Source organism: Schistocerca gregaria, chromosome 4 (genome assembly GCF_023897955.1).
Source record: "Schistocerca gregaria isolate iqSchGreg1 chromosome 4, iqSchGreg1.2, whole genome shotgun sequence".
NCBI lineage: Eukaryota > Metazoa > Arthropoda > Insecta > Orthoptera > Acrididae > Schistocerca > Schistocerca gregaria.
The window spans coordinates 215,724,090-215,750,121 of NC_064923.1; the positions used below are offsets into that span (position 1 = coordinate 215,724,090).

Below are 26,032 nucleotides of genomic sequence, written 5' to 3' on the forward strand. Positions count from 1 at the left end.
AATTGTGTCTGTTGTTCGTGTTCTATTTTTGTAGAATAAACATCTATTGTTCGTTGCTACCTGGGCATCTTCTTGTGTTCTTCGTGCGCCACACCACAACAGGATAGTTTACGTATCTTCATTGTTCCTTTTAGACTTGATTCGTCCAGGCAATTGTTCGAAGACTCTTCTCGAGAGATTTGTTTCCCCTGGTGGAAATATTTCTTTGAAATATTAATTTGTCTTCTCCATGTCGGTTTCTACCAGTTGTTTTCAGTCTTCTGTAAATAATGCGTGTCAGTATTTTGCAGCTATGATCCATCAAACTGATGGCTCACCTGTCAGTAAATGCTTTCCTTGGTATCGGGATATTCTTGTTGAAGTCTGAGCTCATTAGGCGTCTCAGAAAACCTGCATACTAGGTCGAAGAGCCTTGTCATGCCTTGTTCTCTCTAACAATCCAGAACGAATGTTGTCTAAACCCTGTACCAACCTCTTTCATACCTTTCACGAATACAATGACGGAAAAAAATCTCAGCATGAAGAAGGAGTTGTGCGACACAAACGAAAGTTGGTATGTATCTTTCTGTATCTGAAAGATTATGTCTATTCAAATTTCTCGCAGCCGGCCGCGGTGGTCTAGTGGTTCTAGGCGCTCAGTCCGAAACCGCGCGACCACTACGGACGCAGGTTCGAATCCTGCCTCGGGCATGGATGTGTGTGATGTCCTTAGGTTGGTTAGGTTTAAGTAGTTCTAAGTTCTAGGGGACTGATGACCACAGATGTTAAGTCCCATAGTGCTCAGAGCCATTTAGAGCCAAATTTCGCGCCGCGCTTGAAAGTGGAACTAATAGCGCCTCCCTGAGAATATAAATCAGGTTTGCTTTAAATATACGCTGTAACGGTCGTGAGCGTTAGTTATCTTTGAGATTTGACAAGGTGAGTTGGTGTTAGTCAAGAATGCCTTTAAGGCGACAAAAACGCCATTACCCACATTCCCGAGTTTGAACGAGGTCGTGTAATAGGGCTACGCGAAGCTAGATGTTCCTCTGGCGATATTGCTGAAGGACTTGGCAGGAATGCAAACACAGTATATGCCTGCTGACATTGGTGGACAAGAGAATGTACGGTCGCAAGAAGATCGGGCTCCGGACGGCCACTCGGCGCCATCATCTTCCGCATACGGCTCTGGCGTATCGGACTGCATCTGCATCTGCTTCAGCAATTTGGGCAGCAGTTGGCACGATAGTGACGCAGCAAACGGTTACAAATCGGCTACTTCAAGGACCGCACCGAGCCAGACGCCCTGTAGTTTGCGTTCAACTGACCCCAAACCGCCGCTGGAAGGCTGGGTAGTTGTCCGTTGTGCTTTCTGATGAAAGCTGGTTCTGCCTCGCTGCCTGCAATATCCGTGTCTTAGCAGACGAGGTTAGCTGAGGGCCTGCAACCAACTTGTCCACGTGTTAGGCACACTAGCTATCCCCCTTGAGTTATAATCTGGGTGCGACTTCGTATGACAGTAGGAGCACTCTCATGCTTACCCCAAGCACACTGACTGGAAATTTGTCAATCTGGTGGTTAGATTTGTTGTACTACCATTCTGGGGCTATTTCCCAACAGGATACTGCCTGCCTATATACCGCTGTTGTTAGCGAACGTGCTCTACGGAGTGCGACATGTTGGCCAGACCTGTTCGCTCACCAATTTGTCTCCAATCGGCCACTTGTGTGACATTATCCGATGACAACTCCAGCGTCACCCACAAACAGCATTATCCGTCCCTGTGTTGTCAAACCAAGTGCAACAGTTGTCTCCAATCGGGCACATGTGTGACATTATACGATGACAACTCCAGCGTCACCCACAAACAGCATTATCCGTCCCTGTGTTGTCCAACCAAGTGCAACAGTTGTCTCCAATCGGGTACATGTGTGACATTATCCGATGACAACTCCAGCGTCACCCACAAACAGCATTATCCGTCCATGTGTTGTCAAACCAAGTGCAACAGGGATGGAACTGAATCCCACAAACCGGAAACTACACCTGCACCCTACAACACAGCGCATGCACGTTTGCATACTTGCATTCAACATTCTGTTGACTACACTGTTTATTAATGTACCAGCATTTCACATTTTCAAAGGCATATCTGGCCTTTACATTAAGCAGTGATCTTGCAATGTTAATCACCAGACAAATGTATTCCCGAAATTTCATTGCACTTCATTAATTTTTTTGTGTCGCAATTTTTGTCCGTAGTGTATTTAGGGTGGTGGCCGAGGAAATGCACCATTTCATGTGTCGACTGGGAAAATTATAATTTTAATTTCTCTCATAACATATAAAACAATTTAAAAGTTCTACAATTTGTGTGATATATTTACAAGTATGTTTGTCGTAGGTATGACATTGTTATTGTTGTTGTGGTCTTCAGTTCAGAGACTGGTTTGATGCAGCTCTCCGTACGACTCTATCCTGTGCAAGCTTCTTCATCTCCCAGTACCTACTGCAACCTCCATCCTTCTGAATCTGTTTAGTGTATTCATCTCTTGGTCTCCCTCTACGATTTTTACCCTGCACGCTGCCCCCCATTACTAAATTGGTGATCGCTTGATGCCTCACAATGTGCCCTACCAAACGATCCCTATTCTTAATATCATGTTTGGCAAGTCTTGGTTTTCTAATCCATAATTCTGACGAATTTTGATTATTTAACCAAAACCATGCACCTGTTACCGAATTATCAAGTCTAACGGGCATAATCACCTATTTAATACGTTAGTTTTTGTGGTCACGAGTGCCACAATATTCCGGAGTACAACATGTTTTACACTCTTCTTACGTCTACGGCATGTTTCACAAGGTGGAGTCTGCGGATTCACGCGCTTGAGCCACAATCCACTTCTAAAGAAGCTAACTGATGTGCTGATTCAAAGTTTTCTTCTTATACTTTAAACACCATCATATATCTTTGGTTTACTTGGAAAATATGTGGGGTAAAACTAGATTTGCCTTCCAAATATATCCCGAAATATTTAGCTTCATTTTATCTACGTGGTGGTGTACCTCCTGAATTTCCTTTTCAGATTAAATCATTTTTGGGGAACAACTGATTATTTTGTGCTTTCTCGTTACTGTGCCACACTTTAAAAAATGATCCGTTCTTCTGATAGACATCTGTGCTGCTACTAGCACCGACCATTAACAGGAATTAATTGACATATGCTGACCCCCCTCCACCCCCCCCCCCCCCCCCCCCCCCGATAAGATTCTTTGTGACGTAAGACAAGCGGTCTGGTTCCATTTAAATGGCTTGAAATACGAGTCCAAACTTGGACGCTTGTGGTCGCCCTTTAGTTATTACATTGCTCATGAACGTCCCTGAAGCTGACAAACCTACCATTCAGTTTTTTACTATAGCCTTGCAAACAATCGCAGAATGGTCTCCGACAGTGCCACTTACGGACTTCTTCGGCCGTGTCGTTTATGGAATCTTCTGTCGATTTATCTCTACGCAAACTTAACTGTCACTCGTTCACGTCATCTGACGTTCAGAGACAATGGACTCTGTTACATCGAAATTTCTCTAAGATTTTGCGCATCCCATGTATGACCCATTAGGGCGATAAGATTTGAAGTGAATTGGACCAGTATCTAAGTAGCGCTTTATGTGTCTATTTTCAAATTATACAATTTGTTCATGATTTAAGTTATTTTATAACCAGATTTGGATTACTTCCATTGGTATTATGTCTGGCCCGGGAGCCTTACCATTCCGTAGATAATATTTCACATTACATGACTCCTCCATAAAGAAAGGATACAGTCGTGCTACATTTTCATACAACTTGACATACTCCTTCATCATTTCCATCCAGTCGTACAGGGTGGGGCAAATAAAAGTGGCCCCAACGAGTGGATACGATTGAACGTAAATGTATGCATAGAGCTACACACCGTGAGGTCACACCACGTTTACGCCCGCCACGTGATCCACGCCGGTTCAGAGGGCAGTGCGGGCTTCGTCAGAGTGAGGGAGGCACGGGAAAGGGGACGACGGTACTCACGGTGGAGCAGTGGCTGCTCGTTGTGGAAAGGTAGGTGACGACAGAGTTGTGGAAACGGTGTCGCAAGAGGCCGGCATATGTTGTTGATCATGCAGACGAACACTTCACCTGGATCTGCACATGCATTCCTACCGTGTGTTTATTGTTCATGCATTAAAACCAGCAGATGCTCCTCAGCGCCAGTGGCTGTTCACTAAGATGACAATGAATCGCTTGGACATGGATCGGTTCTTTATTTCTGATTTAGCCTAGTAGAAGCCGACTTAGGAGAAAATCAGTTTGGATTCCGTAGAAATATTGGAACACGTGAGGTAATACTGACCCGACGACTTATCTTAGAAGCTAGATGAAGGAAAGGCAAACCTACGTTTCTAGCATTTGTAGGCTTAGAGAAAGCTTTTGACAATGTTGACTGGAATACTCTCTTTCAAATTCTGGTGGTGGCAGGGGTAAAATGTAGGGAGCGAAAGGCAATTTACAATTTGTACAGAAACCACATGGCAGTTATAACAGTCGAGGGGCATGAAAGGGAACCAGTGGTTGGGAAGGGAGTGAGAAAGGGTTGTAGCCTCTCTCCGATGTTATTCAATCTGTTTATTGAGCAAGCAGTGAAGGAAACAAAAGAAAAATTTGGAGTAGGTATTAAAATCCATGGAGAAGTAATAAAAACTTTGAGATTCGCCGATGACATTGTAATTCTGTCAGAGACAGCAAAAGACTTGAAAGAGCAGTTGAACGGAATGGATAGTGTCTTGAAAGAAGGATGTAAGATGAACATCAACAAAAGCAAAACGAGGATAATGGAATGTACTCGAATTAAGTCGGGTGATACTGAGGGTATTAGATTAGGAAATAAGACACTTAAAGTAGTAAAGGAGTTTTGCTATTTGGGGAGCAAAATAACTGATGTTGGTCGAAGTAGAGAGGATATAAAATGTAGACTGGCAATGGCAAGGAAAGCGTTTCTGAAGAAGAGAAATTTGTTGACATCGAGTATAGATTTAAATGTCAGGAAGTCATTTCTGAAAGTATTTGTATGGAGTGTAGCCATGAACGGAAGTGAAACATGGACGATAAATAGTTTGGACAAGAATAGAATAGAAGCTTTCGAAATGTGGTGCTACAGAAGAATGCTGAAGATTAGATGGGTAGATCACATAACTAATGAGGAAGTAGTGAATAGGATTAAGGAGAAGAGAAGTTTGTGGCACAACTTGACCAGAAGAAGGGATCGGTTGGTAGGACATGTTCTGAGGCATCAAGGGATCACCAATTTAGTATTGGAGGACAGCGTGGAGAGTAAAAATCGTAGAGGGAGAACAAGAGATGAATACACCAAGCAGATTCAGAAGGATATAGGTTTCAGTAGGTACTGGGAGATGAAGAAGGTTGCACAGGATAGAGTAGCATGGAGAGCTGCATCAAACCAGTCTCAGGACTGAAGACCACAACAACAAGCCTGTTTCACCTGAGTGGTTGTTCAACTCACAGAATCACAGATTCTAGGCAGAGGAGAATCCGCATAACTTTCACGAAATACCAATGCATTTGGTACACACTGTCTGCACGCCGCGTTAAGGTCACATTTTCTTTCATCAGACGCTGACTTAGGGGCGTTACATTCACAACGTTCTGAAACCGTTTATGGCGGTATTAACGGAAGAGAAAGATACCTACAGCTATTTCTAACAGGATGGAAGAACTGCTCACATAGCCTCCCGAATCTCGGAGCACGTTTACTCAATCTTCACGCCTGGCAGAGCTGTTAGCAGAGCCAGTCTGGTCGTGGTTCTAGCTGGCCATCCAGGTCACTTGATCTGTCAGTGTGTGATTACTTTGTATGGGGAGCCCACAAGACTAAGGTGTATCGCAAGAACCCTCATAGTCTTCAAGAACTGTAGCAGAACATTTCGGATGAGATTGCAGCAATTCCAGCAGTTCAGCTTCGATCCGCCTTTACCATCTTGCTGACAAGGGCCCAAAAGTGCCAAGAGATGAATGGTGGTCGCTTTCAATATCTGCTATAGTCATGTTAGTACTGTATTTCCTTTCCTCTGCTGTGTTACTTTGTACCCAATAATTCTGTTCTCCGGGCCATTTTATTTGCCCCACCCTATATAAATACTCTCTTAATTGCCTCCGTCTATGGCATCTTCATGATAGTGGTCATCTAGTAGAATCTAGTAGTAGATTTTAACTGTGTCTTTCCATGTTCGCGTGGTTATGAATTCATGTCTCTCTATAGAGAACCTTTGGTAAGTTTATTGTTTTCTTCTACAGCTGTCTGTTGTATACGCTGTGGAACTAATAACAAATGTTCGTTTACAAGGATGTCCAGCTTACTCGTTGTATTCTCGACAATTCATGACGTATCTTTGCTATAAATCTCTGTGAATTCCTAACGTTTAATGATAGTGAGTTAATTAAATCATGTCTGATTATAGTAGCCGATGAAATCAGTCCTGAGAAAATGGATTTATTTAATTCTATCAGCCTCCCCTGAGAAGAATTGCTCCAAGATTTGAGGATATCGGCAACGACATCGGCAACCAATTAATTAACAAGGCAAATAATTGATTTTCTTTGGCTCTTGATGAGTCAACAGCCGTCCTGTGTACTTCTCAGGTGCTGCTGTTTATTCGAGGAGTCAATGGTGACTTTGAAGTGACTGAAAAATTAGCTTGTATGAAAAGTGTTTGCGGAAGAACTACAGGCGAAAATATTTTCAAAGAAGTTGAGAAAATATTAACGATGTACAACCGGCAATCTAATAAGTTGTGTCAAAAATGATGGTGGTAAAAATATCTGTGGAACGAACAAAGGCTTAGTTGGAGATATTTACAAAGTTTGCTAAACAAATGGTTTCAAAGCCTATGGTTATTCATTGCATTATTCATCAGCAAGCACTCTGTGGCAATCCTGAAGTGTTCTATCATGGACCAGTTCGATGACTTAGAAGTGGTACACTTTCGTTAAGATTTTTTGAACTCAAGGCAGACACTGATGTTCTAATACATGGGAAAAACCGTCCTCGACCGTTGTTATTCAATATAGAATGGCTTTGAAAATTGGCTATTACTGCCCACGTCACAGGATTTGTTAATGGCTTCCGTTTGAAATTACACGGCAAAACAGTGGTAATAAGTGAAACCGATAGTGCGATAACTCGTTTCGGCGAAAACTGGCTTTGACCGAGTACAAATCATGGCATTCGAATCTCCATTTAGCTGTACCACTCAGAAACTTCCACCTAACCTTCAGTTGGAAGTATTTAATCTTCAGAGTGACAACATGTTAAAAGGCAAATTGCAAGAGAAGACTCTAACTGGAGTCTATAAGTGTCTTCCACGTGATGAATATGATGAAGTAAGGTCATATGGCTGGAGTCTGAGCTCTTTATTTTGAAGTACCTATTTGCGTGAAAAAGAATTTCGAAGATGAATCTTATTGTAGGTCAGCATTAACAGGTGGTCATTAGCAATAAATTTTGGTGATAGGTGGTACTAACTTTTATTCCGAGTCTGGTGAAATGTTCGCTTAAAGAATATTTCATTAATTACATTAATAAAATTGTGTTCCAAAGAACAGTTCTGTCTACTGGGTGTTTTTAACATATTATGCTGTTATCAGTGTATTTGTGAAGGCTTGGTAGTCCTGTTTTTAATAGTCCCATCTTGAGCATGGCCCACAGAGTACAAAATATGTAATTTTGGTTCTTTACCCCCTGTTCTACAGGAATGTTCCGCTGGTAGACCATCTGGCTCTGCAGACAGCCGGTCTCGCGTCATGGAGTTCTGCCGACAACGGCGTAGCGTGGGACCCGATAGCCCTCCTCTTAAGTGGCACAGCGATATTGATAATATTTAGAACAGAGTCCACTACAGCATGGACGTTATCGTCTTTATTACAATCACCTGGTGATAGAGATGACGCGCAGAGGGGGACAGTATACTGCAACAGAATGTCCCAGTTTGCTCTGTTCTTGTTTGAACACTAGCGATCGGGACCTGAGTTGTTTGAACACTAACAGTCGCTAACTCTCCTGTTCTGTATTCAGAAAAGATGTATTACAGTATTCAACACAAAAATATTATGAAAAGTAAATCTGCTAAACTAAATAATCTCTTGCGACTTAATTCAAAAATGACGTTAATATTCGGATAATAGGTCCATTTTCGAATGCGATTATTACCCGTAATTCTGCCTACTTCATTAAATATCTTACCTTACGTATAAGCCGTTGGCTGCACTGAGACAGTATGTCATAGTTCTCACAGCTTAGTATCGTCATGTGGTTGGGTAGATGTATTTCTCGCTAATAAATCGGTCGTGGTTTGAGGCTTCTCGAAGTGCTTTTATAAAAAAATGGGATATGCTTTCAGCTCCCAATCACCTAGTAACAGGCACTACAGCAGTGTCTGGTAAATGTGTTAATAACGCAAATACATTCTGCAGCAATTATGGTGATTCAACATTTTCCTCAAGGGTATCATATATGTCTGATACATAAACACTGTATGGTAAGAGGTCAGAGCAAAAAAGGGCACCAGGAAACCGTTTGTTGAAGAGAGAGTCTACATTCCTAGAATGAAAAATATTGTGCACGAACCACTGATAAAGACAAGCAAAGTTTTACTTCCTGTACTAAATACAAAATCTAAGACTGTGGACAATTTTCTAAAGGATTTTATGTACATCGCTCTCCATCCACTTATGTTCCCCGGGCCTATGTTAGTTTCGAAAAGGGCACGTTTATTTATAGAATTAGCGATAAAGGACAAGGGGAAAATTGAACGGCTATCCTTTAAGAATGTTTCGAATGGTCGTCTCGAAAACTTCAAAGCAGAAAATTTCGGTGAACCTTTGGATGGCCAGCTGAAATGTGATAAAAATGCACATTTTACACTCACTACTGAATTTCTTCCCGCCAAACTGTGGTGATATATGTAATCAACATGGTGAGCTCTTACACCAGAATATTTCACTGATGGAGTGTAGGACTAAATGAACAGGATTAAAGTGCTTCGGCGTTAAGTGGTCATTGCTCGATGGCAGAAAAGATGCTCTAGCTATGCAATGCTAGGGGAGGACCAAAAGGTAATCGGTATTTTTTCATCCTTTTTCCATAAACGCATACAATAAATATCATTATCTCAAAAATCAAAGTTAAGCAATAAATTTAAGCCTTTAACGTTTCTGTGCCCCAAAAACCCCAAATAATATGCTCACCATATTGAACTTTTTAAAATGTGTAGATCCATTTACTGCTGAGTTGAAATTATAATTAAATCAGCCTCGGCTGCAAGTGCGGCCTTCAGTTTCTTTATTACAATGTCGATTTCGGAACAACCGGCTTCAGCTTCAGATGCACCTTGTATTTACATGTCTAGTCCTTGCTACGCATAATTTCCTCGCCATCACAGCTTGTTGCATCACCGACCAACAATACGTACAACAAACTTGAGTCTAGAACACCACACAAAATTCACACTTGAACTGTTGGCAGCAGTATAACTTATTTATAATTTCATCACACGAACGCATTCTCACCTTCCATCACGATGGATGAAATACCTCAATGTTGACTTGACCACCTGCTTAATTGCAGAATGTTGGAGGCTGATGTAGAAGATTTAGTACGTAAATCTGTTGCAACCGTTGCTATTCTACGAGGTGCATTCAAGTTCTAAGGCCTCCGATTTTTTTTCTCTGGACTGGAAAGAGATAGAAACATGCGCATTGTTTTAAGATGAGGCCGCGTTCATTGTCAATACGTCCCAGAGATGGCAGCACCGTACGGCAGATGTAATTTTACCGCCAGCGGCGAGAATGAGAACTATTTTAAATACTTAAAATGGCGACGTTTTCCTTACTTGAACAGCGTGCAATCATTCGTTTTCTGAATTTGCGTGGTGTGAAACCAATTGAAATTCATCGACAGTTGAAGGAGACATGTGGTGATGGAGTTATGGATGTGTCGAAAGTGCGTTCGTGGGTGCGACAGTTTAATGAAGGCAGAACATCGTGTGACAACAAACCGAAACAACCTCGGGCTCGTACAAGCCGGTCTGACGACATGATCGAGAAAGTGGAGAGAATTGTTTTGGGGGATCGCCGAAAGACTGTTGAACAGATCGCCTCCAGAGTTGGCATTTCTGTGCACACAGTCCTGCATGACGACCTGAAAATGCGAAAAGTGTCATCCAGGTGGGTGCCACGAATGCTGACGGACGACCACAGGGCTGCCCGCGTGGCCAAGCAATGTTGACGAGCAATGGCTGAGACGTGGATGCCATTTTTCAATCCAGAAACAAAGCGCCAGTCAGCTCAATGGAAGCACACAGATTCACCGCCACCAAAAAAATTTCGGGTAACCGCCAGTGCTGAAAAAATGATGGTGTCCATGTTCTGAGACAGCGAGGGCATAATCCTTACCCATTGCGTTCCAAAGGACACTACAGTAACAGGTGCATCCTACGAAAATGTTTTGAAGAACAAATTCCTTCCTGCACTGCAACAAAAACGTCCGGGAAGGGCTGCGCGTGTGCTGTTTCACCAAGACAACGCGCCCGCACATCGAGCTAACGTTACTCAACAGTTTCTTCGTGGCTTTTGGCTTTTTCCAACAATGAAAGACACATTCACCAGCCGTGCTGCTATTGCCTCAGCGATTTTCCAGTGGTCAAAACAGTCTCCTAAAGAAGCCTTCGCCGCTGCCATGGAATCATGGCGTCAGCGTTGTGAAAAATGAGTACGTCTGCAGGGCGATTACGTCGAGAAGTAACGCCAGTTTAATCGATTTCGGGTGAGTAGTTAACTAGAAAAAAAAAATCGGAGGCCTTAGAACTTGAATGCACCTCGTACAGTCATACCTTTCATTGGCTGCGGGGTGAGAATGAAGGAGCACATAATGGATACCGGCTACTAGCAAGGGCATCCACAACTATTTATCGTGAAACCTCAAAACTATTTCGTCATACGCAGCGAAACTAATATGAGTTGCCGCCTCAGCAAGATAACATCTTGTTTCCATTTTGTCTTTGACTCATTTCGTGTGTTGCTGCAGTGCACCGATGTTGGTTACATTATATTTCTTACCGTGTAACGTTATTCTACTTTTGTTGACTTTTGCGTGCATACATACCAAATTGCTGCATGAGCTTCGTTAGTGTTGGTTCACATGCGTCGTGCCTTTGCACAGTACACAGGAGGATTACGCTGATAAAGTCGATCAATAAAGCGTGTCGAGTGCGATCATGAAAAAGCTTGTACATGTTCCCTCCACACTATCTTCTCCCCTCCGTACTACCCGCCCCACTTCTGTCCTATAGCCACCCCTCTACGTCTCTCTCTCTCTCTCTCTCTCTCTCTCTCTCTCTCTGGAACGGTGTACTCTACGCACAAGTTCTCATGCCGCTCCACAGTATATATCCCTTTCCCTACGGTACAAAGCTTTATCAATAATGATCCAGCTGGAAGTGTAATAATTGAAACACAATAGAGGGAATGCTATTATCACAAGTTGACGAACGACGTCTAACAATCACAAATATGCTCTTCAGTAGGGAGACGTGAGTACAAGCGAAGACAGGGAACCAGTGATAATCTTCCAGACGGAGTGTGAAATGGAGTCGCGTCCAGTTTCGTTGCGAGTTCTCGATGACTCTTTAAGCCCCTCCTACGTCACAGAAGTGAAACGAAATTCTACCGGATAACTATTGTAGTTGCTTCATAATAGTATTGTATTGTATGCTCGCGTGGACATTGTACTTCGAACTAAAATGTAACTTATTAACCATTTAATCCCTATACTTAACGTTACATGAACCTAGCAGAATTTTTTCGTCTATGTCCCACAGACTTCATAATCAACTGCAGTGTAATACAGGGTAGGTTACTCGTCTACAACTGAAGATTTATGTTCGTAAATACATTATCATTTCATTAACATCAGCACAGAAAAGGCAGTAAATTCTATATACTAGAACTCTCAACAATGTTCTCAGTTCCAACGTAAACAATTTGGGCATTGCATTATTCGTGTTATTACGTTGATGTGCCAAGTACGCCCGCGCAGTCAATAAAAATGAAGCTGCGAAGCTGCACTGGGAAAAAGTTTCGTGATACATAACAAGTAAAGGATGAGAACAGGCATTGTGTAAATACACGGTTATTATGTTATGTCCAACTGCTTATCAGCTTCTGATTAACATTAAAAATAGCGTTGTTATGCTCGTGCAAGTTGAGCAGAGTGAAAGCGGCAAAAAAGATTTCTGGCAAAAAAAGACACTTCTCTAGCAGTCACTTCCTTTACATAGATGTAGATTTAAGCTTAAACATAGATTTAAGCTTAAACATAGGTTTAGGAAAAGTATCGATGACAGTTATGTCAGCCACAGGTGCAGCCATGTTAGTTTTATCCACTTCAAACATTTAACATCGTGTCTAGCTAAAGTACTGTAACAAACCTGAAAATCGCAATATCCGCTATGCATCACTCTTCATAACAGACGATGATAAAAGACCGCAAGGGACAGCCAATAATTAATGCAATACTTTTTTTCTCGTCCAGTTTAGGTTGGAAAAATGCGTAGTTTTTTGTGGGACATCGTGGAAATTCCTGCTTCAGCCCCTATAGTTTCACGAAGTTCCAATAAGTGGTGACGCAATACGTAGCCTTCAAAATGGCGTCTATAATGAAGGTGCGTTCCAGGCAGAGAGCTGTCAACGAGTTTCTTTTAGCGGAATATGGGGCATCACAGATATTCCTACACACTTGTAGAATGTCTGCGGAGACCTGGCGTCTGTAATGGAGGTGCGTTCCAAGCAGGGAGCTGCCAACGAGTTTCTTTTACCAAAAAATGGGGCATCACAAATATTCCTACGCGCTTGCAGAATGTCTTCAGAGACTACTGTTTTGGATTCTTTGGGACTGGAATTACTATGTTCTTCTTGAAGTCTGAGAGAATTTCGCCTGTCTCATACATCTTGTTCAACAGATGGTAGAGTTTTGTCAGGGCTGGCTCTCCCAAGACTATAAGCAGTTCTAATGAAATGTTGTCTGCTCCCGAGGCCTTATTTCTACTTAGGTCTTTCGGTGCTCTGTCAAATTCTTCAGCAGTATCGTATCTCCCATTTCATCATCACCTAGGTCATCTTCTATTTCCATAATATTGCCCTCAAGTACATCGCCCTTCTACAGACCTTCTATACACTCCTCCCATCTTTCTAGTTTCCCTTCTTTGCTTAGAATTGGTTTTCCATCTGAGCTCTTGATATTCATACAAGTATTTCTCTTTTCACCAAAGGTCTCTTTAATTTTCCTGTAGGTAGTAACTATCTTATCCCTAGGTATATATGCCCCTACATCCTTACATTTGTCCTCTAGCCATCGCACCTTAGCCATTTTGCACTTCCTGTCGATCTCATTTTTGATACGTTTGTATTCCTTTTTGCTTGTTTCATTTACAGCATTTTTGTATTTTCTCCATTCATCAATTAAATTCAATATTTCTTCAGTTACCCAAGGATTTCTATAAGCACTTGTCTTTTTACCTACTTGATCCTCTGCTGCCTTTACTATTTCATCTCTCCAAACTACCCATTCTTCTTCCTCTGTATTTCTTTTTCCTGTTCCTGTCAATCATTCCATAATTCTCTCTCAAACTCTCTACAACCTCTGGTTCATCCTGTTTATCCAGGTCCCATCTCCTTAAATTCCCACTTTTTGCAGTTTCTCCAGTTTTACTCTACAGTTCATAACCAACAGTCCACATATGCCCCTGGAAATGTCTTACAATTTAAAACCTGGTTCCTAAATCTCTGCCTTACCATTCTATAATCTATCTGAAGCCTTCCAGTACATCCAGACCTCTTCCATGTATACATCCGTTTTCATGATTCTTGAACCAAATACTAGCCATGATTAAGTTATGCTCTGTGCAAAATTCTACCAGGCAGCTTCCTCTTTCATTCCTTACCCCCATTCCATATTCACCTATTACTTTTCCTTCTCTTTCTTTTCCTACTATCGAATTACGGTCTCCCATGACTATTAAGTTTTCGTCTCCCTTCCCTATCTGAATAATTTCTTTTTCCCTGTCATATGTATTTCTTCAATCTCTTCGTCTTCTGCAGAGATAGTTGGAATATAAACTTGTACTACTATGGTAGGCAAGGGCTTCGTGTCTATCTTGGCTTCAATAATCCGTTCACTATGCTGTCTGTAGCAGCTGACACGCGTTATTACTTTTTATTCATTAATAAAACCTACTCCTGCATTACCCCTACTTAATTTTATATTTATAAGCCTCTATTCGTCTGACCAGAAGTCTTGTTCCTCCTGCCACCGAACTTTACTAATTCCCACTACATCTAACTTCACACCTATCCATTTCCATTTTAAAATTTTCTGATCTATCTGCCCAATTAAGGGATCAGACATTCCACACTCTGATCCATGGAAGCCAGTTTTCTTTCTTCTGATAACGACGTCCTACCCTGCCTGGAGATCCGAATGGGGGACTATTTTACCTCCAGAATATTTTACCCAAGAGGACGGCATCATCATAGAACCATACAGTAAAGCTGCATGCCTCTGGGAAAAATTATGGCTGTAGTTTCCCCTCGTTTTCAGCTGTTCAAGTACCATCATAGAAAGGCCGTTTTGGTTAGTGTAACAAGGCCAGATCAGTAATCATCCAGACTGTTGCCCCTGCAACTATTGAAAAGGCTGCTGCCCCTCTTCAGGAAACACGTTTGTCTGGCTTATCAACAGGTACCCCTCCGTTGTGGTTGCACCTACAGTATGGCTATCTGTATCGTTGAGGCACGCAAGCCTCCACACCAATGGCAAGGTCAATGGTTCATGGGGGGAATTTTATCAATATACACTGGAAAACACTGATATAGTAACGGTCGAGTGTCAACAGGTAAGTTCCCATATTTTGACCCGTCTTCTACTGAGTAAAGTTTCTGGCTAATAAGGTTATGGCACTTGCCGCATTCTCCTCATCAGTCAAGAGGCTCCTCAGCTGCCTCACGAGGCTGACTGCATACCGTTCAAGCCCTCCCACCAAGGAAAACTCCCTGGCCGTACTGGAATCCTATCCTGGGTTTCTTGCATGACATTCAGCTGCGCAAAGCATTCAGCTAAGGAGGTAATCGATGACAGTGATACACGCAATGAAACTGAGGAGTAAATGTGACTGAAGTACACACTGCGCATTGAGAGTAAACCGAAGAAAGACGACAGTAGTAAGGAGTAGCAGAAATGAGGTTAGTGAGTAACGTAACTTCAAAATCGAGCATCAATTTGTAGACAAAGTGAAGGAATTCTGCTTCCTCGGAATCAAACTAAGGCATGACAGGCGAAGCAAGGATGATTTAAGAAGCACACTATTACAGGTAAAGAGAACATTCCTCGCTAAAAGAAGACCGCTAGTATCAAACTTTGACCTTAATTTGAGGGAGAATATGCGTCGATAGGGCATAGCGTTCTATGGCAGTGAACCATGGACTATGAGAAAACTGGCAAAAAAGTGAATCGAAGTGTTTCAGAAATGGTGACACAGAAGGATGCTGAAAGTTAAGTGGTTTAATTAGGTAAGGAAAATATCACACAAAAGACACTAACAAGAAGAAGGGACAGGATGATGGGGCATGCGTCAAGCATCAGGGAACAATTTCTAAGGTACTGTAGTGAAACTATAGGGCCTCAAAACTATAGCGAACACACTCTGGAATACATTCAACAAATAATTCGAGACTCTGGGTGTAAGTACTACACTGAGAGTTAGTTAGTTAGGTGTTCCATTGATCAATAAGCACGGAAAAACCGTTATGATGTGGAATGTGAGATGAAGAGGTTGGCGCAGAACAGGAAGTCATGGATTGCCACGCCACGCCTGTCAGAAGACTTACGACTCCAAAGAAAAAAAGACCATGAGTGGCTTTCAGTACGTTATGCAACACTTTTTTTTTTAAATAAAAGCAAGCTGGTTTTATTCAGGATTGGAACGCACCTCCATTAAAGAGGCCATGTTGAAGGCTACGTATAGCGCTGCCACCTGTCGGAACTTCATGAAACTACAGAGACTGAAGCGGGAATATTCCACTATGTCCCACAACAAAACCTACATTGTTTTCAAACGAAATTGGCCGAGAAAAAAAAAATGTGTTCCATTACTTATTGAACGGCTCTTGTACAATCGTTCGGTAATCGATCTCTTCATCTGTTTGTGCTAAATACATTTAATTTGTGCTATTCCTTACACCTGTTGCCGATCATCTGTAGCGAGACAGCACATTTGTAAGATAAATGTAGTATTTGCTTAATGTTCCTGGAACACCAGAAATATAAAGGAATGCTGCCTTCAGTGCAAGAAAACTGTAGTTTCAGATTTCCTGGCGTGTACAGTGTGCGACGCGAATGTCACGAATGTTAAACATGGCAGACAATAAGTGCAGTGTACGAGCGTTTTACATCGAGTTAAGAGACTGGAAAGTCAAGGACAGCGGTACGTAGCCTCATGAAACGGTATATGACCAGCATTAGGAAACCGAAATGCTATACATGTATCATCTCGTATCATCTTATAATGATTCTATAGTTAAATAAAAGTAATTTGCTTATGTTTCAGTATGTCTAATAGACATAGTGGTTACAATCTTGACGGAAACTGGTGAGAGGCGCTAGAAAAGGTACGTTCACAAAGAGCGAAAATCAAAAACTCAATGTGAAAATGGAGAAATACGGCTGGGGTTATCTCTGCTCCCCTTCTGCTCCATAATTCTTGTCGGATAAGAGAGATAAGACGATATTTCGTTCATTGCAGATTCCTGCATTTGCGTATATGAATCATGTCTCCCAGATGAGTCACGCCAACTACAGTAAACCACAATAACAACGTTCAAGGAGCGCACATCAATCCTAATAGTCACTCATATCATGACGATGAATACATAAAACTTCGAAAGCTTGAGTTTCCTATGCAATTTGCGTGGAGGCAATTTTAGACATGTTCAAAATAAGGTCGAAACCGGTTGCCCTGGAAACCACACAGGCACCCTCACCTGCTGTCATTTCTGACACAACTCAGGAGCAACTGGATGGTGCAGTGCCCCTCTCGAACCAAAGGTCTTCTACAGGATACTGTTGGTTAACAAATGAATGCACATCACCTGGCAAGGGACTTCTGGACCTTTCACCAGTGGGAGCCGAATCAGGAGCACACTGCATGGCATTCTCCGCAATGAAATATCCCCAAGACTCGCTTCAATGCCGTGCTGTTGGCAAGCAGTATGGACCGCCGTCTGTGCTTTTGATCGTATTTGTATCCTGCCGTCGGCTTCTAAAGAAGTGTCGTAGTATTCGACCAGGAGACATTCATTCAAACGTCGAATTTCGAACGGCGGTGTTTCTAAAAGGAAATTGAACCCAACGCCCCAAAAACGCAGCTCATAAAAATAAAACACAGCAAGTGACACAAAACCCAAACACGCTAAACTAATTCCCACGATTTCAGTTAAAGATACGGCAAAATATCTTGAATTAAGCCTAAAGAGAGACCTGTTGTGACACCAGCACACAAAGATTGTCATAGTCAGATCTAAAATAAGATTAAATATATTTAAAATAATAAGAGGAGCCAAGAATGAGACGATCCTGTAATGTCATAAATCATTCGTACGTATTTTTCAACAATACGCTGCCGCTGTATGAATGGCAAATCGACCAAACATACCACATCAGAGAAAATACTGAAGACAGCAACAGGCATTAATTCCAGAATGACAAATAATATAGACAGGTACACTTATACAAAAAAGCTAATTAACCGCTAGCGGGAAGTAATGGACAAAATAGATAAGAACAAAGGACATCTACAACTAACTTCATAGACGAATATTCATACAGATCAACTAAATAAACTATGTCTACTCTACAAAATCTGCCAGAGTCAACACAAAAATAAAAAATCTTAAGACAACAGATCCCCTCAATTTTACAGATAGAGAGAAAAACGAAAATAAACAAGAACACGCAACAGAAATGCCAACAGACGATGATGCAGGAAACACAAATAATTATTCAAAGACGAAATAGCAGATAGAATTCACAGACCCTTGTTGAATTAAATGCCAGGACCCATAACCAGCAACCCAAGCAAAACAAAATGTTATATAAATGGAAGAAGTGGAGCCCGCATCTCGTGGTCGTGCGGTAGCGTTCTCTCTCCCCACGCCTGGTTTCCGGGTTCGATTCCCGGCGGGGTCAGGGATTTTCTCTGCCTCGTGATGGCTGGGTGTTGTGTGATGTCCTTAGGTTAGTTAGGTTTAAGTAGTTCTAAGTTCTAGGGGAGTGATGACCATAGATGTTAAGTCCCATAGTGCCCAGAGCCATTTTGAATAAGTGGAGAGATCAATACAAAATTGCACAACAATAAGCTAATACGTCAAATAGTAGGCAGAAAACATCTTCCGAGATTGTCCTAAATGCTTTCTCCGAAAATTATTTAGAGTAGTTAGTCCACGAACCAACGCGAATTGTAAATGGATGCGAAAACACACCTGACCTCTTAGCCACAAACAATTCTGAGCTAATAGAGAGCATCCTGACTGATACAGGGATTAGTTATCACAAGGTCGTTGTAGCTAGGCTCAATACCGTTTCTTCCAGATCCACCAGAAACAAACGCAAAATAATTTTATTTAAAAAAGCGGTTAGTGTCACTAGAAGCCTTCCTAAGAAACAATCTCCATTCCTTCTGTACTGACTATGCAAATGTAGACGAGATGTGGCTCAAATTCAAAGATATAGTAGCAACAGCAATTGAGAGATTTATACCTCATAAATTGGTAAGAGATGTAACTGATCCCCCATGGTACACAAAACAGGTCCGAACGCTGTTGCAGAGGCAACGGAAAAAGCATGCGAATTTCAGAAGAACGTGAAACTCCGAAGATTGGCTAAAATTTATAGACGCGCGAAATTTGGCACGTTCTTCGATGCGAGATGCCTTTAATAGGTTCCACAACGAAACATTGTCTCGAAATTTGGTAGAAAATCCGAAGAAATTCTGGTCGTATGTAAAGTACACAAGCGGCAAGACGCAGTCAATACCTTCGCTGCGCAGTGCCGACGGTACTGTTATCGACGACTGTGCCGCTAAAGCGGAGTTATTGAACGCAGTTTTCCGAAATTCCTTCACCAGGGAAGACGAATGGAATATTCCAGAATTTGAAACACGAACATCTGCTAGCATGAGTTTCTTAGAAGTAGATATGTTAGGGGTTGCGAAGCAACTCAAATCGCTTGATACGGGCAAGTCTTCAGGTCCAGATTGTATACCGATTAGGTTCCTTTCAGGTTACGCTGATACAAGAGCTCCCTACTTAGCAATCATATACAACCGCTCTCTCACCGATAGATCTGTACCTACAGCTTGGAAAATTGCGCAGGCCGCCCCAGTGTTTAAGAAGGGTAGTAGGAGTAATCCATCGAACTACAGACCTATATCATTGACGTCGGTTAGCAGTAGGGTTTTGGAGCATACACTGTATTCAAACATTATGAATCACCTCGAAGGGAACGATCTATCGATACGTAATCAGCATGGTTTCAGAAAACATCGTTCTTGTGCAACGCAGCGAGCTCTTTATTCGCACGAAGTAATGGCCGCTATCGACAGGGGATCTCAAGTTGATTCCGTATTTCTAGATTTCCGGAAGGCTTTTGACACCGTTCCTCACGAGCGACTTCTAATCAAGCTGCGGGCCTATGGGGTATCGTCTCAGTTCTGCGACTGGATCGTGATTTCCTGTCAGGAAGGTCGCAGTCCGTTGTAATAGACGGCAAATCATCGAGTAAAACTGAAGTGATATCAGGTGTTCCCCAGGGAAGCGTCCTGGGACCACTGCTGTTCCTGATCTATATAAATGACCTGGGTGGCAATCTGAGCACTTCTCTTAGGTTGTTCGCAGATGATGCTGTAATTTACCGTCTAGTAAGGTCATCCGAACACCAGTATCAGATGCAAAGCGGTTTAGAAAAGATTGCTGTATGGTTTGGCAGGTGGCAGTTGACGCTAAATAACGAAAAGTGTGAGGTGATCCACATGAATTCCAAAAGAAATCCGTTGGAATTCGATTACTCGATAAAAAGTACAATTCTCAAGGCTGTCAATTCAACTAACTATCTAGGTGTTAAAATTACGAACAAATTCAGTTGGAAATACCACATAGATAAATAATATTGTGGGGAAGGCAAGCCAAAGGTTGCATTTCATTGGCAGGACACTTAGTAGATGCAACAAGTCCACTAAAGAGACAGCTTACACTACACTCGTTCGTCCTCTGTTAGATTATTGCTGCGCGGTGTGGGATCCTTACCAGGTGGGATTGACGGAGGACATCGAAACGGTGCAAAAAAGGGCAGCTCGTTTTGTATTATCACGTAATAGGGGAGGGAGTGTGGCAGATATGATACTCAGGTTGGGATGGAAGTCATTAAAGTAAAGACGTTTTTCGTCGAGGCGAGATCTATTTACGAAATTTCAGTCACCAACTTTCCCTTCCGAATGCGAAAATATTTTGTTGAGCCCAACCTACATAGGTAGGAATGATCATCAAAATAAAATAAGAGAAATCAGAGCTCGAACAGAAAGGTTTAGGAGTTCGTTTTTCCCGCGCACTGTTCGGGAGTGGAATGGTAGAGAGATAGTATGATTGTGATTCGATGAACCCTCTGGCAAGCACTTAAATGTGAATTGCAGAGTAATCATATAGATATAGATGTAGATGTAGATGTAGAGTATGAAACTCCATTTGTCTGCCCTTCCACTTTCAGAGTCGGAATGAAAGACGAAATAAAAAACGTGTCTCGTGTAAGGTGAACAGAGATGTGGCGCATTTGTGGATAGTTGTTTCAATGTCCCATATAGAACTTTTGGTTCTGTTTCTTATGGAGTCTCTATGGCAGTTAGAGTGGTCCAACACTGATCTGACGATCTGTCTGCTTCCCTGCAGATTTGATATCCGGTGTTACAATACACAGTAGTCGCTGGTGTCCCCAGTCACCAATAAGTTGCTGCTCGCGGCAGTTAACAATGGCAGGGGTACTTTTCCCGCAATCGAGACACGCAAGAAACAACCTTTACACGTGGAAAGCTCCTCTTATACGAAGTAACGCTTCCACTGGGCGCCCACAACTTGACCACGATCACGTGCCCGGTTATCTCGGATCTTGTACATCTTGCGCTAGACTGTCATTCAGATTGCCAATCCAAGGTCAGAGAATTCTCTAGTCACTTGATAAATTATCTGTCCCATTTGCCGTGGCTACAGGTGCTCTCTGTCTCCAGCAGCAGATGTCTCTGACCTGCTTTTTATTTGGCAGGAGCGGAAATTTGTGGCAAGAGCTTATGGGACCAAACTATTTAGGTCATCGGTCACTAAGCTCTAAGCTACGGATGACACACACACACACACACACACACACACACACACACACACACACACACACACACACACCCATGCCCGAGGGTGGACTCGAACCTCTGACGGGGGGAGGGGGGGGGGGGGGGGGGAGCGCTGCCTAGTGCTGGTTATGGAGCTCAACTTCCGGGGCGGGATAGAAGGTCAAGTAGGTGGATCCATCTGACTGTCTTAGTTTTCATCAGAAATTTTTGAAATTAGGTTATCTTATTTTTCTGTATGCCAGAGCAAAAGAAATGGCTCTAAGGGCTATGGGACTTACCATCTGAGGTCGTCAGTCCCCTAGACTTAGAACTACTTAAACCTAACTAATCCAAGAACATCACACACATTCATGCTCGAGGCGGGATTCGAACCTGCGACCGTAGGAGCAGCGCGGTTCCGGACTGAAGCGCCTAGAACCGCTCGGCCACAGTGGCCGGTTACGCCAGAGCAATTACAAGTTAATCAAGAAGCAAATTCTCCAAAGTCTATTAAATATTTTAGAATGCATGAGAATAAAATGTCTGAATTCATAATAATGAGTTACGTAAAGGGCGGGCAACTGGTCCAGAAAAACTTCAGGCGACCAGTGTTACATCATCCTCATTTGGCGCTTATCATCTATTTATCATATTTTATATCCTTCTTCTTTCTCTAAATCTCGGTCTCTCTCTCTCTCTCTCTCTCTCTCTCTCTCTCTCTCACACACACACACACACACACACACACACACACACACACACACACACACACACACATATAACCTCGTTGAAAAGCTGTGTAGTGATAATCCGGTATACAAAAACATGGTCCTTAGGTCATCACTTTGCAACGTAACATATTTTATAATCCGTGTCAAATCTCTGAATATTATTGAACAAGATTAATAATGGCAAAATAATTACTGAATGCATTAAACAGCTGTTTCTTGATGATAAATGTATTCTTAAACATTAAAGAGTTTTCAGTGAAAAAACAGAAACCAAAACTTTATTGTCAGATGTAGCGACATTTGAGACAGACTATAGTTTTCTGTTCTGCTCCTTTCTTTATCTACTTTTTTTGACTGCACTGCTGCGAAGATAAAATGAGAACACTAACATAAAAAACATGCACAAAGGAAAATCATTATGGATAAACTTTTGTACTCTAATTCCAGATATATGAAGGAGAGTCTGAAGCAGAGTTGGATCTTCATGATTCTTCTTCAGCTTACGAAGATGAAGAAACTGACTGAGAATATTTTTTAATTTTTTTGCGGTAGTATAGTGTAAGTGAAAATACTACCTATAGGCTAGCTACTTTAATAACTTATAATTATTTCAAAAATTACTTTTAAACTTGAATGTAGTTTTCTTTTTTTATTATCTACTACCTCAAGAACTGACTTCATTGACGATGCAAAAACCTATGTTTACAATCCAATTTATTTCCTCTTATAACTCACCCCTAACTCACAAACAGCTCTTTCAACACGGTCACCCAACCACTAAAGAAGCAGTGTTGCAAAACACCTTTTCCAATACAAGATGTCAGCTTAATTTTTTTATAAGTGCCACTTATCAATTAATCTTTAAATCTCCCAGGCATTTACGAATTTTGGGCATTTACTCAGGCATTTATCCTGAGCATTTTCCCCAACTTATAAATGCCCAGGCATTTTACACCACTAAAGGTAAATAACGAAGTAGTGACTAGTAATTAAAAACTCAATAGCAGATAACACATGCGGAGTAGGATCTCAATGGTACCGCCTCCTGGGTTCTCTGTACGAATCTCTTGTTTTCTTTTCTGGCTTTTACTAACTGTATGTTATTTACTTTGCCAGCTACAGTAGGGCTTCACATTATTACTCTTCACACCTCTTATGAAGATTTTAAATATGGATCTAATTCCACATATTGTATGTTAGTTCATGTTATAGTGTCAGACCCTCATGTTGGCATGCGAAACAATTTTAATTAATGGCTATGCATATTGCATTTTAACTATTAAATTTACCATAGTGGTTAGTCATGTTCCCCAGCTATAATGCCCTCTACTGGCCTCAGTTATTTGTATAAATACCAGGTGCATTCTGGCCATCACTAGCGCTTACTATGTACCTACACGTACAGATTTTGACGTTGATACCTAAATCAGAATATTTTGTGGTATATATTGCTGGTAGGCATGGCTGTTAATCATATAAATATTTTTTTATGTATCACCAAGTCTGGTAAGGACTTTGCTTCAGCTAACTGAATTTAGTTAGCTGCACCACTGGTTTTTCCTTGTAGCAGATCTGAAGATGGCAGTAGTCGAAACTGGTAGCAGTGGATTGTAAAATTTGTGCTACCAAGACAAACCTTTACCAAAAAATTCCACAAAATCACTGCGCACTTATTTACAAACTTTATGTCTTCAGTTGACCAAAAATTTTAGTCTCCGTAATAGATGTCACTCTTCCTAATGAATGTCGAATTCAGTATTTCGAGCTTTGGGGCCTTATTTAGGCATCAGTATTTCTTTATCAAGTATGTTGAGAGAAAAGTCTTCAATAATGACAGAAATTTGCATTTTAAAAGGCGGTAGAACATGTTACTAAAAGCGCATTGATATGTTTAAGAATGTGCTGGTATTTTCAGGTTTTGGATCCTAGTTACACATCAGTTCCTCTTTAAAAATTATTTTGTTGAACTCATTCAGCAATAATTAACGAATATTTCTTTTTAATTTTTTTTTCGGGAGGACTTAAAATGAATACTGCATTTTTTTCCTGCGCTGTAAGTGTAGCCCAAAATTGTGTATCTTTTTTGTAAAGTAGTGTAAAGTGAACTTTCGTTGGATAGGCGACGATTTTTTGTTAACCTTGTAAATTATTAAGTGAATTTGTTAGTTGTTTATATGCTTAAAAGTATGTAAACGTGACGAAGTATATAAACAAATAAACTGTGAAACTTTAATGACCTACAGATTTCGTTTCATACATATCAAGGCACACCTTGGAGATCACGAAAAAATGTGCCCACAGTCGCCAATGCTCTGTACCCACGTATTACAGTTTACCTACAGGAGTCGAAACCCTGAGCAAACCATCCTCGAGGACCTGTTTGGGGAGGATACAGTGGTGGTTAAATAGAAAGATAGGATACTGTATGCGAGAAAGAAAGATACAGTGGTCATGGGAGAGAGACAAGGATGATATAAAGACAATGACAATGAGATAGTCAATGAAATTGGCAGAGAAGGAGACAATGGTAATGAAGAACGAGAGAAAGGGATGAAGACAGTGACAAGAGAAGAAGCAGGCAGGAGAAAATGCCATTGGAAGTAAAAGCAGACAATGGGAGAAAGACATACATAGACAGTGGCTGTGAGACGTACAGTGAAGAGCCAGAGCAACTGGTAGACCTGGCTAATATTGTGTAGGGCCGCCGCGAGTATGCAGAAGTGCTGCAACACGACGTGGCAAGGACTCGACTAATGTCTGAAGTAGTGCTGGAGGGAATAGAGACCATGAATCCTGCTGGGCTGTCCATAAATCCGTAAGAGTACAAGGGGTGGAGATCTCTTCTGAACAGCACATTGCAAGGCATCCCAGATATGCTCAGTAATGTTCATGTCTCGGGGGTTTGGTGGCCAGAAGAAGTGTTTAAATGCAGAAGAGTGTTCCTAGAGCCATTCTTTAGCAATTCTAGACGTTTGTGGTGTCGCTTTGTCCTGCTGGAATTGCCTAGGTCCGTAGGAGAGCACAATGGACATGAATGGATGCAGGTGATCAGACAGAATGCTTACGTACGTCACCTGTCACAGTCATGTCTAAACGTTATCAGGGGTCGCTTATCACTCCAACTGCACATTCCCACACCGTTACAGAGCCCCCGCCAGCTTGAACAGTCCCCCACTGACATGCAGCGTCCATGGATTCATTTGATTGTCACCAAACTCGTACATGTCCATCCGCTCGATACAATTTGAAACGTGACTCGTCCGACCAGGCAACATTTTCCAGTCATCAACAGTCCAATGTCGGTGTTGACGGGCCCTGGCGCGGCGTAAAGTTTTTTATCGTGCAGTTATCAAGGGTACACGAGAGGGCCTTCGGCTCCGAAAACCCATATCGATGTTTCCTTGAATGGTTCGCACATAGACACTTGTTGATGGCCTCGTGTTGAAGAAATCTGCAGCAATTTGCGGAAGAGTTGCACTTCTTTCACGTTGAGCGATTCTCTTCAGTCGTCGTTGCTGCCGTTCTTCAAATGGTTCTAATGGCTCTGAGCACTATGCGACTTAATTTCTGAGGTCACCAGTCGCCTAGAACTTAGAACTAATTAAACCTAGCTAACCTAAGGAAATCACACACATCCATGCCCGAGGCAGGATTCGAACCTGCGACCATAGCGGTCGCTCGGCTCCAGACTGTAGCGCCTAGAACCGCACGGCTACTCAGGCCGGCGCTCCCGTTCTTGCAAGATCTTTTTCCGGCTTCAGCGATGTCGGCGATCTGATGTTTTACCGGAATC

General features: G+C 42.0%; 1 protein-coding gene across 1 annotated transcript in view; it reads right to left on the reverse strand.

The window, feature by feature from the left end:
• Positions 1-26,032, reverse strand: part of LOC126267084 (peptide transporter family 1-like) — a 212,669-nt gene that overhangs the window by 124,678 nt on the left and 61,959 nt on the right. The window lies entirely within an intron of this gene.